A 14,885-nucleotide genomic window follows, 5' to 3' on the forward strand; every position below is an offset into this window, starting at 1 on the left:
TATTTTTTGTTTACCTAAATACGATGAAAAAAAATTTCTTTCATTTCTTGGTTTATTTGAATGAGTGCGAAGGAGAAAACATAATTAGTATCAGTAGTGACAAAAGAAAATCCCAAAAAGGGTAATAAAAAACGATTGAAAGACGCATGTCATTCGTGATCGTACCATCCACGATAGAGGAGGAGTAAGGTCACTATCAGCTGGTGTTATGTAAACAAAGGCACAGCTGAGTGGTGCCACTGTAGAAATGTCAAGGGGAGTCCGGGGTTGAGTTTCTATTGGAATCCAAGATGGCCGACTTTTAACCGGAAAGTTGCATTGTGTTATTTTCTTAAAATTTATGGAAAAGTTGTCTCAAAAATATTGGTTAAATATATAACTTTAATATATTTTCAAAAGAAAATTGTTTTATTTTAACATACAGTTACTCACAAAAATGAGTATACACAGGAGTTCGTAAAAGAAATACACATATGTATGTACTATGGAAAATATAGTGGATAGATATGAATTTTTTTGATGCACATTTGGAAATAGAAATCTTAGTAACTATCGTTAGATACGCAATATATGGCATTCTTAGTTGTTATGCATTTAAATACGTTTCAAAGTTTTTGTGTTGTATTATCGTTAGATACGCAATTTATTTTAGTTGTGCATTCTTTTCGCCATGGCTGGTACTAGGAAGGAGACAACCATTAAAATAAGGGAATTAGTGATAAAATTGTGCTGAGAAGGTAAATCGTTCAGACAAATTGGTCAAATTATTGATAGACCCCATTGCACAGTCCAAAAAATTATAAATAAATAGAGATATGAAGGAACATTGCGAAATTCCGGTGGGAGAGGCCGAAAAAAAATTTAGCTTATGTTGATGAGCGTAATACTATACGTAAAGTGGAATTAAACCCAAAGATAAGTGTTCCCAAATTAACGGTTGAAGTGTCAAAAACAATAAATAAAGAAATATCAACTGAAACAGTTCGTCGTGTTCTTCGAAAAAATAGTTTACATGGTCGGATAGCATGTAAAAAGCCATTTATCTCTATCGTAAATAAGAAAAAAAGGCTTGAATTTGCTAAAGCTCATGTTGATAAGCCTTTAAGTTTCTGGGAAAGTGTAATGTTCACTGACGAAACAAAAATTAACATTTGGGGATCTGATGGACGACAAATTGTATGGAGAAAGCCAAACACGGAGCTAAGAAGTAAAAATTTAGTTGGGACAGTGAAACATGGCGGTGGTTCAGTTATGCTGTGGGGTCTATGGGAGCTAATGGAGTGGGCACCATGCAATTCATTGAATGCAACATGACCAAGGAGATTTATTTGAATATCCTGAAGTCAAATTTACGTGCAAGCATAGAGAAAATAAAGCTTCCGTCAGTGTTTTGGTTCCAACAAGACAACGATCCAAAACACACAGCGAATATAGTTAAAGAATGGTTGCTTTATAACGCTCCAAAACAGCTTAAGACTCTCCCACAATCACCTGATATGAACCCCATAGAGCACTTATGAGGAGAACGGAAATCTGAGGTGAAAAAATCCAGTCCCCGTACCAAAGAAGACCTAAAAAGGTGATTACCAGGATATGGGCCGAAATATCACCTAATTTTACCAAAAAACTAGTAGAATCGATGCCTAGGCGGATGCAAGCTGTAATAGATGCAGCAGGTGGACCCACAGCCTATTAAATTAAAGAAAAACAAAAGTTAGGCGGATAAAATAATTATTTTTCATGGAGCGTATACTCAATTTTGTGACCTGAATTTGTCAATAATTATATTTTTTTGCATAAGTTTTTGCTTAATGTTAAATAAATGAATTAATTTATGTTCAAATATAGTCGATAAGAGTTCAAACTTTGAATGTGCATCAAAAAAATTCAAATATATTCATTAAATTTCCCATAGCTTGTGTATTTCTTTAACGAATTCTGGTGTATACTCACTTTTGTGAGTAACTGTATATTCATAAAGATGAGAACAATATGATCAAATATATGAAAAATTATTTTTTTTATTTATGCATCTTTTTAACTGTGGTAAGTTAATAAATGTTCACCACAGAAAAATGTAACGAACAAATAAGCAACCATGCCGAATAGTGGGGTCCAGATTATGCTCATTCACAGCCATATTTATATTTTTGCCGTCGCATTGCTAAGTAAGCTAAAATTAAACTTTATTTCAAAAGATTTACCATGTATTTTAAAATTTTCTATTATAGAATCAGCAGAGAAGCTAGTGTAGAACGTTTGATTATTTGTTTGCTTTAAGCGGTAGTCCCAAACCAATGAGCTTTGTGCTTGAGGATGGAAGCAACTTTTTGAAGAGCAAATACTACGGTGAGAGCACATTCGAATGTTGTACAAGCTATTGTCAATTGCGCTAAGGATACCGATACTACTGGTCAGGTTTATCAAGCTATTAGGTAGGTTTTAAGCAAAATTGAATTTACATATGACTAAACACTCAACATCCACCTTGCAGACCAAAGCGTTACCAGATGAGCGAACTAGTGGAATGCCTACAAACGTGCGTAAATATGTATCGGGTGATTTTTTAAGAGCTTGATAACTTTTTTTAAAAAAAAAACGCATAAAATTTGCAAAATCTCATCGGTTCTTTATTTGAAGCGTTAGATTGGTTCATGACATTTACTTTTTGAAGATAATTTCATTTAAATGTTGACCGCGGCTGCGTCTTAGGTGGTCCATTCGGAAAGTCCAATTTTGGGCAACTTTTTCGAGCATTTCGGCCGGAATAGCCCGAATTTCTTCGGAAATGTTGTCTTCCAAAGCTGGAATAGTTGCTGGCTTATTTCTGTAGACTTTAGACTTGACGTAGCCCCACAAAAAATAGTCTAAAGGCGTTAAATCGCATGATCTTGGTGGCCAACTTACGGGTCCATTTCTTGAGATGAATTGTTCTCCGAAGTTTTCCCTCAAAATGGCCATAGAATCGCGAGCTGTGTGGCATGTAGCGCCATCTTGTTGAAACCACATGAGTCAACATTTAAATGAAATTATCTTCAAAAAGTAAATGTCATGAACCAATCTAACGTTTCAAATAAAGAACCGATGAGATTTTGCAAATTTTATGCGTTTTTTTTTTAAAAAAAAGTTATCAAGCTCTTAAAAAATCACCCGATATGTATATACGTATGAGCGTGAATACATATCGACGCAGATTTTTGCGAGAAGCACCGAAAGTTGTGCAATTTATGATTTTAAGCTTTTGCCATCGTCGCGAAAAGACGACTTGTTGGCAAAGGCATGCTCGGGGAGATGTTACGGCCTCTGTTTTTATGAATGAAGCGAGATCGCTTGTGGAATTTGCGCCTGCGTTCATGAATGAAATCGTTTTTGTTGCAAAATGTACTACACTTGTTCTTCGCCAATTTGGCTGCTATATTGTCTTGTGAAGATCAATTTTTTGTTGGTGACATATTCATATGTGTACGCATATGTATGTTTGTATGCTTGTGCAGGTCAGTGCGCGCACATGTAATAAGTATGTATATTGACAAGTGATGAAAATATGATTTCAATTTCTGAACGCGCAAATGCGTATACATACATTTATACACCCAGCGAAATATTTATAAAGCCACCGTCAAATTTCATATTTTTCTTAGAAAAATTGGTGTAAGTGTCCACAGATTCTGTATTTTAAATTTACGGGATGACGTTTGAATTATTTCATATTCATTTAATATTTTAATCATAGTAGGCGGTGAATATTTAACAATAACCGTTATCTCTAAGCGAAATATTTATAAAGCCAGGAGGACTTATTTGCTTCCATTGTTTGTTTAGTTATGACAAATAAGACTACATGTGAGTTATTAATTATTATTGCATAAATAAATTAATTAGCTATTTAATTTCATTAATTTTTTTAATTTTTCTCGAAATCGTAAAGAATGCATCGTGGAAAAGCTTTGGCGGAAGAAGAGAAAGGAAAAATTATGGCATATCATGAAGAGGGTTTGTCAAATCGAGACATTTCAAGGCGTTTAAATAGATCGAAGGATATTGTAAGAAAGTTTTTATAATTAGGGACCAATTATGGAAAAAATAAGAGGAGAGGGAGGCCTCCAAAAGTGAACGAAAGGCAAACGATTTATCATGCAGGAAAATGTAAGTGCGAGACAAATAAAACAGCAAGTTAATTTGGAGATAGGAGTACGACGAGTACAACAAATACTTAAATGTGAATTAGATTTTATTTATGATAAAAAATGCGCCAAACCGTCATTGACCGAAAAACGCAAATTGGCCAGGCTTCGTTTCGCCGAAAAAAAATATCGCTTTTGGGACGACGAGTGGAAAACCGTTATTTTTACTGACGAAAAAAAATGCAATTTAGATGGCCCCCATGGTCTCCACAAACATTGGAGGCCCATAGAGTCTAGTAGGCAGAAACGTAAGCGACGAAGTTTTGGTGGCGGATCACTCATGGTTTGGGCTGGGATAACTTACAGAGAGAAAACTCCAGTTTGCTTTGTACTAACAAAAGTGGACTCGAATACTACATTAAATTACTGGATTAAGTTCTTATTGATTTTGGAGAGGAATTTGTTGGAAATTAATTCATTTTCCAGCAAGACAATGCAGCGATACATCGCTCCAAGAAAACAGTTGATAACTTGCTGGCTCGGATTATTAAATTTCTCGATTGGCCTGCAATTAGTACCGACCTAAACCCCATTGAAAACCTTTGGTCCGCGTTATCAGGCAAGGTTTTCGAAAAGGGACGGAAATTTGGTAACGTTAAATGTCTAAGAAATGCCATCGTTGAAAAATGGGAGGCAATTGATCAAACCGTTATCCTTTCTTTAATTAAATCTATGCCCAGACGATTGGAAGAAGTTATTGCTAACAATGATGGTCATACATCTTATTAAACATTTCATTTTTCTCTTAATTACTAAAAATATAATGTATAATCAAAGAGGCTTTATAATTATTTCGTTCGGCTTATTTCAATTAACATTAATTGAATTAAATATCATTCCAAAAATAATAAATAATAGCAAAATTATAGGTTTTTCTTTCATTATTGAGCTTAACTAAAGTGGCTTTATAAATATTTCGCTGGGTGTATGAGCATCTTATATCGTATACTATACTAATAAATATTTTTCTTACTAATAGAAATTAAACTATGTATATTGCTGTGATAAATTTAATTTCTATTAGTAAGAAAAATATTTATTAGTATTGTAAACGATATTAAAAAGCAAAAAATTAAAAATAAATTCTGTCGAGATTCGAACCTGTGTCGTCATCTTCACTTTCCAAGCGCTTACCACCAGCGCTACCATTGACACTTAGGTTGTTCTGTCTTAAGCATGGTTTGGTTATGCATGTAAGAAACATACGATGGTTCAAATAATTTTGTTTGAGTAGAGAAATATGTATGCTTTTGTAGAGCATTTGCTTTCGCAAACATACAGACAAATGTGCAAAAGACATAATATATGTATGACGTATGATTGTTTCGCATTTTGCTTCTACGCCGGTCAAATTTCTATACAAAAACCGGCTGAAATGTGTGAGAAAATAAAATGGACAACTGCAAATAATTTTTTAAAAATTTATTGATAATTAAATATAAATGAATATACATGTAAATTTATTTAAGTTTCTTTAATTTTATTGAAAAACTTATTTAAACTGCAAAGAAAAATAAAAAGAAAATTCATTTTATTAGAAAAATACGTATACATACATATAATGTTATTAAGAAAATATAATTTTAATAAAACACGATTTTCAGAATTTGTCTACCTTCAACCACAAATTCTCACACAACCTAATCAATAAAGATTAGGTATTTTTCACCAGCTTTTTTCAAAGCTTGGCTCGTTTACTATGTAACTACTACTAAAGCTAACTACAAATTAACAATAACTAATACTAAAACTACTACTACAATCTATTTACAACTTAATTCTACCCTGAAAGAAAAAAAAGAACATTATTAGTTTTTGAAGTAGCTGAAATGAGAGAAAAAAGAAAGAAAAAATGTGTTTTAGTAATTTGAATAATATACTTTGCATTGTATGTATTTCTTTTACCTTTTATCCAACGAAAGTTACTAGAAAAATCAAATATGGCCTGCAATCTATCGTACCAGTTTCTTTAATTTTTGTTTCTTATTGTACCACCTCGCCCTTACTTCATTTTTATAAAGCTCTTCCTGCTGGTGTGCCAGCCATTTTGCATTCGTAAACAGTAAAACTGTTATTAAAAAATCCAAAAATTGGTGCCTATGTTCGAGGCAATCTCCTGCCTCGCTATACCACTCTGGGTATTTCTGTCTTGTAATTGCAGTAATCTGGGCTAAAATCATAGATTTTATACCCACTCTGCAAGAATTTGCTATAAAGAGCTCTTTGTAACAGCTCATTTGGAGGCGGCTTATTTCGAAGACTCTATCGTCGGGATTAACCAGCCTTAGGTCATTGTCTCCTTTGTAATTTTTTGACCTTGTAAGGGCTTCCGATGAGTCTTGTAAAGAGATATCCCTCTTTCGCATTAATAGGGCACATTTCTCCCACTTTAATCGACAAAAGACCTTCTGGTATATCGCATATCCAGTATAGTTACGACGAACCTGTTTTTCTGCTACTTTTTCGGCCTCAGCAAATTGCTCATCTGGAATACATATTTGTTTCACGGCAAGTTGCTCAGACGGTTTTAAATTTTCTTTCAGGTCGTCTTCCTGGCCAATATTCCAATCAAAGTTGATGTCGTCGTCTTCTTCGCAACTGCTGCCTGTTTGCAAGAAGTTGCGTCGCAATATGTGCATGGACAATAGCCTTGCAACAATATATTGCATTTCGTGTGCGGATGGATGATTGTTCGCTCCCAAACTTGCGCGAATCCTATAAAAAAAGTTTTCCAGTGCATCCTGGTTCATTCTCCCTAAGAGTATAAATGATATATTCGAATATTCATCGAATACATCGCCGCTCAATGCAATCATTGCATTTATTGTAAATATAAAAGAATCCAGGCACAATATTTGGCTGTTAGGCTTTTTTATATTTTTAATGTACTGGATGTGATCTTTTAGCCTGTTTATTTTATCAATACAATTTCTTCGTATTGGCCGTCTTTGCGGATTTGGATTGTAAAGCATCTTACAATCCAATTCGTCGAACAGGTCATTCATCCTTTTAACCAGCAGCTGGGTTGCTTTGGCACATTTCTTCAAATGCTCATCGGAGCCCAATAAATTTTGCTTTATTGCCATATCTATTGCCGCGGCGACCGAATTGCTGAATACTTGCGTAGCTCTAGACACCGACATCTTTTCCAAATTTGAGGGGTACACATGCGAATACATTAATTTAGGGCACATTTTAAAATTAACGTTCGCTTGGTCGATGGCAAATATTTTTCGGACTACTTTAAACGAAGCCAGTCCATCTTGCGTCTCGGTGTCGTACTTCATGATCATGTTGCGCATGCATTTGATAAGATGGCAATAGTCGAACATCATATATATTTTATTTCCGTTATGGTAAAAATAAGGTTTTTCTGGCGATGCGCCCAATATAAGCCTCAATCTGGCATTGTGGGGACCCTGATCACAAACTATTGTTTTTATTTTAAGTCCGATTTCTTCGGAGGCGTTTAAATTGCTCTGGAGCAAATTTAGCAATCTTTCGCTGCTTTTTGCCACATAGTAGGAAATTACATATTTCCATTTCGCGACTAGGCCTTTCAACATGAAAAAACAGCACTTATTGCGATCACGCTTTCCCGGTGACCTTCTCCATTATCGACGAAGCCATCAAGCACATCTCGTTCTTTGTTGTACGTCAGATCTTTTCTGATTGAGACTTCGTCGAAAATTAGTTGGTATATGTGTTCTTCTGGTTCACTTTTTCGTCGATACCGGGGCAGGCATACCGGATCGGACGCCAACGCAAAAGTGTTTTTATGTGGGGCAATGCGAACCCCAAGTCGTCGCGCATAAAATTATAGGCCTTAGTCGACATACATATAATTTATGTTCAACGCCATTGTCTTCTCCTTTTCGTTGTAGAAGGTTTTCGTCTTCACAATCATTTTTGCGAAGGTAACTACATGATCATTTGCATCTCCTGTTAAAATTATATTTTTCTCCAGAGCTTGACATTTTCTTGTCAATAAGAAAATTCTTTTCAGCTCTTTAATTTTTTTGGCTTGTTTCAAAGCATTATTTTGAAACCGCCTAGCTACTCGAGCGTAATTCTCGTGGTCGCAAACAGAGATATTCTTTTCTTCGTCGCACTTCATTTCTAACTCAAGAAGGCGTGAATATTTCTCAAACTCTTCGAATGATATGTCATTTGGATTGCAGGCCTTTACCCAATTATTACCCATTACTAGCAACTTCCGTTTTCGGAAATTTGAATAATTTTTCTCCACCGGCACAGTTGCTAACGCAGCAACTTTTTAGCGGAGGTGCCGGTTCGAATAGTTGGGTAGGGGCCTCATCTATAAATTTCAAATAAATATATAGAAATAAATATAAAATATGTAATATGTAAAATAAAATTTAAATATATTGAAAATTATATGCATGTATGTATTTGCAGCATACAAACATATATGAGGCACGTATGAATTTATATGCAATATGCATGCAGTTTTGTATTGTAATCTGAAAACAACCGCATGTGGTGTGCCGTAAATATACATATGTTTAATTAGATACATATTTATAAAATCAAACGGTTTGATTTTATAATTCAAACATTTGGTCCTTCGAGCCGGATCAATATAAGTGCATTAAAAGTGCACACATTTGTATTTGCACCCACAAATAAGAAAATCGTAGCTCATACCCCTTTGTTGTAAGGGCACCCACAACAAATATTACACTTACATAAATAAAAGAATTGCACTTACCTAGATCCAACGTTGGGACAGCATTCTTTTTAAGATTTTTGGGCCAATTGCCTCTTTTACAAAATGCTTTTCACAAACGAATGAGTTGGTGGCTGGAAAGTGGTCAGTGGGAGAAATTTTTAGGTTCTCCTTCCACTTTTCAGCCAGCTCCCATTCATTTGGAAAAGTAAACAGACGGAGTACCCCACCGCTGGTACTCCCACACCCGCGCACACGACACTTGCGAACTTTCGGCATTTTTCGGCACTTTCGAATTAATTAATATAAGTAAAATTCCCGACTTAACCCGAACACGTCTTCTTCTTATTCGCGCAAAATTTCCAACTTTACGAAAATTTGCGCAATTCTTGACACTTCAATTTTATGTAAAGTTTAAAACATACATATTTACATATGAATATATAATATATTTGATTTTGGCGCAATTATCGACACTTGTCAATTTGCCCAATATATTAGTAGGAGAAAGAAGGATGGTTACTTTCATTTGAGAGTAAAGCTCAATACTTATTTACATATGATATATACAAAGAACATGTAAGAAGAAGATTTTTACTTAATATGTAAATATTTATTTGATTTTGGCGCAATTATTGACACTTGTCTTAATATACAAAATTGGGCCAATGAAACATGTACATAATTATTTATTTATTTATTTATTTATAACAAAAAGAGTTTTATTATATAAATACATAAACGCAGCACTGGCTACGAGGCCTTCAGCCGCCTTGTAATTATAACTAGCTGAAAAATTCTATTTGCTAAGGGTTAGTAAAGATGTAAGTTGCTTAAATATGTTTTAACAAATCGTTGGTTTTTAAGAATCTATATACAATCATCACGTTTTTTTCTGAAGGTTCACTTAGTAGTTTTATGAGATCAATGTTGCCAGAGTTGTGGGCTGTTGAGTGAAGCATCGGACAGAGTGTGAGTAAGTGTCTGATAAAAGCGGTGTCATCGCAAAGGGGGCAAATGGATGGGCTTTTACCCGATAGTAAGTGGGCGTGTGTTATGATAGTGTGTCCAATCCTTAATCGAGTATATGTCTTCATTGCGCTAGTTGGAACTGTTCACGAGTAGATTATACGATTTCTGGCTGGGTTTATGACCGCGTAGTGACGTTTAAATGTTTTCCATTCGCTTGCGTCTTTTTTATGCTTTTTGTGCTTAATAAGGTTAGAAATGTTTTGCTTGGATGAGACGTAGTATGTTAAGGCAGGAGTTCTGGCTACATTTTTCGCAGCGAGGTCTGCAAAGTGGTTGCCTGTAATACCAGCATGGCCAGGGATCCACATTACTTGGATTTTCTGAGGGGCACCAATGACCGCGTCCCTGATAACTTCTATTATGGGATTGCGATTGGAAGGAGACGTTAATGCAGACATACATACACGATTTGCTGTCTGTACAGATGAGGAACTTTCCTTTAGTCCTTTTTGCGTGATTAACTGCATGAAGAATAGCAGCTCCTTCAGCGGTAAATACAGAGCTCGTTGAGGGGAGAAGCCAATTGCAAATAATTTCTCCTGTGGCAGTGACAACTGCTAACGAAGTGGAATCGATGGACTTGGAGCCATCCGTAAACAATAACTTCCAGCCATTATTTGTGTAATTAGATTCCAGTTCAGCAAAGGTTTGTTGAAAGACTTCGTTTGGTGTGTTTTGCTTGGACAAAAACATAAGCTTGATCTGTAGTATTTTATCATTGATCAGACAGGGAGGATGTCGAGTGGTGAATTTGCATGTTGCGTTACGTAAAATATTATTTTCTGCAGCGAAACTTAAGCATCTCAAAATAGCCGATTGTATTCTTGGAGTTTTTCTTCTTTTCGTGGCATGCGTGATAGTTGTATTTAGTAATGGGTTGGTGTTCTCGGCCGTTTTCGCAAGAATTTGAAGCGAAGAATCTATAATTTTATTTTGAATAGCTGGTAAACCAGATTCAGCCATTATCGTTTTTATTGGCGAGGTTGGAAAGGCCCGGAGACTTCGCCGTATTGCGCAATGGTAAGGTGCATTTAAAAGGTTGATACTGCTTTTGGAGCAATTGCCATAGATGGGGAGCCCATAATCTATTTTTGAAGTTAGCAAAGCTCTGACAACATTGACTAGTGTGTTCGGATGAATAAATGAATGCTAAGACGAGAGATATTTAACAATATTTAATCGTGTCATTAACGAGTTTCGGACATATTTACAGTGAGCATTAAAGTTATAATTAGAGTCAAAAATTAATCCTAGTATTTTCAGCTGTGTTTTACATTCGATGTTAGTTTGGTTGTGGGTAAGTGAAATACCGTTGCAATTTTGCTTCCTACATACATACATGAAGGATATGTGTTTTGTCTAAGGAAAGTGAAGCCCCAGACTCCAGTGACCAAGTCTCAATTCTGGCGAGTATATTAGTAAATAAGGATTGAGCTAAATTAACGTCAGAGACTTTTGTGTAGATTATGACATCGTCAGCATAGATCTGGTGCTCAACTCCTATGTAATTTTTTATCATCCTACTAATATCATCGAAAGCAATGATAAAAAGGAAGGCTGAAAGAGGTGAGCCTTGCGGCGTACCATTAGAAAGCGGGAGTGTTGAGGAAAGAAAACCATTTACGTTGACATTGAGTTTTCTGTTTGTGAGAAAGTTAGAAATAAAACGTATCATATTCTGGCCTATTTTCCATTTTCTAAGTTGTCGAATAATAATATGGGCTCCAATTTTGTCGAAGGCTCTGTGAAAGTCCAGAGATAGTACGGACACGTGGTTTTTGCTGGACAAAGCGTTAGTAATGAAGTAGTCTAGTTGGATTAAAGCATCTAACGTGCCTTGACCTTTTTTGTAGGCGACTTGATTCGGTGATATGAACTTGTTTCGCTGAGCATACCACATCAAGCGGTTTGCCACGATCTTTTCCAAAATTTTGCCCATACATGGAAGGAGGGAAATCGGCCTATAGTTAGCAAGTTCATCGGAGGATTTGTGTGGTTTAAGTATTGGTATAACACAGGACATTTTCCAAAATTGGGGGTAGACACCAGTATTGAAAATTTTGTTATAAAGCTTTACCAATCGGAGCTTGAGACTTTTCGGCATATGTCTGATAATTGGATAAGAAATTTTATCTTGCCCCGGGGACTTACCCTTAACGGTAGATGCAACGAACTCGAATTCAGACAGTGAAATGCTGATTTCTATTTGTTTAGCAGAAAAAGAAAGAGGGGAGACAGAGTAGGAAGTGTCGGACAGTGTGGTGGCTTTAGAGGTTTGAAACTGTGTGCTGAATGAAATATCTGAGCTTGTTTCAGAATAGTGGTTTGCGAATAACTCGGAAATATCGGATGGATTGGTTACCAAACCTGTTGGCCCTATTATGCACTGAATGGTTAGATTTCTAGGCACTCCAGAAAGTTTTTTTAAAGCGTTCCATATTAACTTTGGACTAGACGAAGGATTTATTTTGCTTGTGAAATCCTGAAAACATTTACGCTTGGCCTGTTTCGCGGAACGACGGAAAAGAGCATTGGCTTTCCTGAAAGATATTAAGTTGACTAGTGATCGAGCGCGTTTGTGTTCATACCAAGCTGTCTGTTTTTTTGCCCGCAATTCAGCGATTTCTTTATTCCACCAAGGAACACACTTTGAACTTGCTGTTGGCTTTGTATAGGGAATGCTAACATTCGCTGCTGAACGGATAATTTTTGTTAACCTCGCACTTTAGGGTTGTCAGATATTGGGGTATTATTGCCATTTATCTCGCAATGTGTCTGAAACTTCTCCCAATCAGCGTAATCAGTTTTGAATACCTTATTTATTTTGTGGTTTTTAGTTGTTGAACCTATGCAATTTTAGTACAATGGGGAAGTGATCGCTTCCGTGCAGGTGATTGAGTATACTCCATTCGCACTCTGTGGCAAGTGTGTCGGTGCACATTGTAAGATCTACATGGGAAAAAGTGGAGTGAGTGGAAAAGTGTGTCGCGGATCCGTTATTCAAACATATTAAGTTAGAGGAAAGTAAAGCGTCTTCAATGCATTTGCCCCTCTTGTTGGCTATTGGAGAGCCCCATAGTGGACTCCATGCATTAAAGTCACCAGCGAAAATTAAAGGAGTAGAAGCTTGGTTGATTAATTGCAGGATGTCTGTACTGGTAAATTGTTCGTCTGGTGCAATATAAGTGCAGATAATGGTGATTTTTTTAACTAAGATAATTTCGATCGACATAGCCAGCAAGTTGGATTGAATGGCATTAATTTTGTGTGGAATATCTCTTCTTATGAGAATCGCAATGCCTCTTTTACCTTTGCTAATATGTGGAAGATTGTGAAACATGTCAATGTACTGCTTAGGAGTAAAAGCCGACAAGTTGAAAGAGATGTGAGTTTCATTTAAGAGTATAATAGCTGGGGCATGGTCTTGTATTAATAATTGAAGCTCATTGTAATTATTAGTGTAGCCGTTTAAATTCCATTGCAATATTGGAATCATAAGATCTATGTAGGAAAAAAAGAAAAGGGAAGAGAGCTAGAATATCAACTCGTATGAGCAGTCAGTTGAAGCTGAGTGTCACCAATTGAGTACTAGTTCAAAAGAGAGTAAAAGCTAAGCGTATTTATTCAGAGTCAATTTCTATTTGTTCAGTATGTTCAGTAGAGTATTGATTATCGTTGGAAAGTCTATGAACAATGATTCTTACAGACTAATGAAAAACTAGGATGCGTATTAGAATTCTAAAATAATTAAATTACAATAACATGAGTAGATAACTTAAACTAAACAAGTAAGGAAGGGCTAAGTTCGGGTGTCACCGAACATTTTATACTCTCGCATGGTAAAGTGATAATCGAGATTTCATTATCCGTCATTTACATATTTTTCAAATACCGTATTTGTGTAAAGTTTTATTCCGCTATCATCATTGGTTCCTAATGTTTATACTCGTATTATACAAAGAAGGCATCAGATGGAATTCAAAATAGCTTTATATTGGAAGAAGGCGTGGTTGTGAACCGATTTCAGCCATATTTCGTACATGTCATCAGGGTGTTAAGAAAACATTATATACCGAATTTCATTGAAATCGGTCTAGTAGCTCCTGAGATATGCTTCTTGGTCCATAAGTGGGCGGCGCCACGCCCATTTTCAATTTTAAAAAAAAGCCTGGGGGCAGCTTCCTTCTGCCACTTCTTCCGTAAAATTTAGTGTTTCTGACGTTTTTTGTTAGTCGGTTAACGCACTTTTAGTGATTTTGAACATAACCTTTGTATGGGAGGTGGGCGTGGTTATTATCCGATTTCTTCCATTTTTGAACTGTATATGGAAATACCTGAAGAAAACGACTCTGTAGAGTTTGGTTGACATAGCTATAATAGTTTCCGAGATATGTACAAAAAACTTAGTAGGGGGCGGGGCCACGCCCACTTTTCCAAAAAAATTACTTCCAAATATGTCCCTCCCTAATGCGATCCTTTGCGCCAAATTTCACTTTAATATCTTTATTTATGGCTTAGTTATGACACTTTATAGGTTTTCGGTTTCCGCCATTTTGTGGGCGTGGCAGTAGGCCGATTTTGCCCATCTTCGAACTTAACCTTCTTATGGAGCCAAGGAATACGTGTACCAAGTTTCATCACGATATCTCAATTTTTACTCAAGTTACAGCTTGCACGGACGGACGGACAGACGGACGGACAGACAGACATCCGGATTTCGACTCTACTCGTCGCCCTGATCACTTTGGTATATATAACCCTATATCTGACTCTTTTAGTTTTAGGACTTACAAACAACCGTTATGTGAACAAAACTATAATACTCTCGTTAGCAACATTGTTGCGAGAGTATAAAAACAGGGTTGAGGGTATTAATGAAGGATACCCTAGAGTGAGAAAAATCAAGTAGAACTTTCTCGGAAATCGAGTTAAACTCCCGCATAGCCCTCTTGAGGGGAGCATATTCAGCAAAATTAGTA

The sequence above is a fragment of the Bactrocera neohumeralis genome, chromosome 2 (genome assembly GCF_024586455.1).
Source record: "Bactrocera neohumeralis isolate Rockhampton chromosome 2, APGP_CSIRO_Bneo_wtdbg2-racon-allhic-juicebox.fasta_v2, whole genome shotgun sequence".
Taxonomy (NCBI): domain Eukaryota; kingdom Metazoa; phylum Arthropoda; class Insecta; order Diptera; family Tephritidae; genus Bactrocera; species Bactrocera neohumeralis.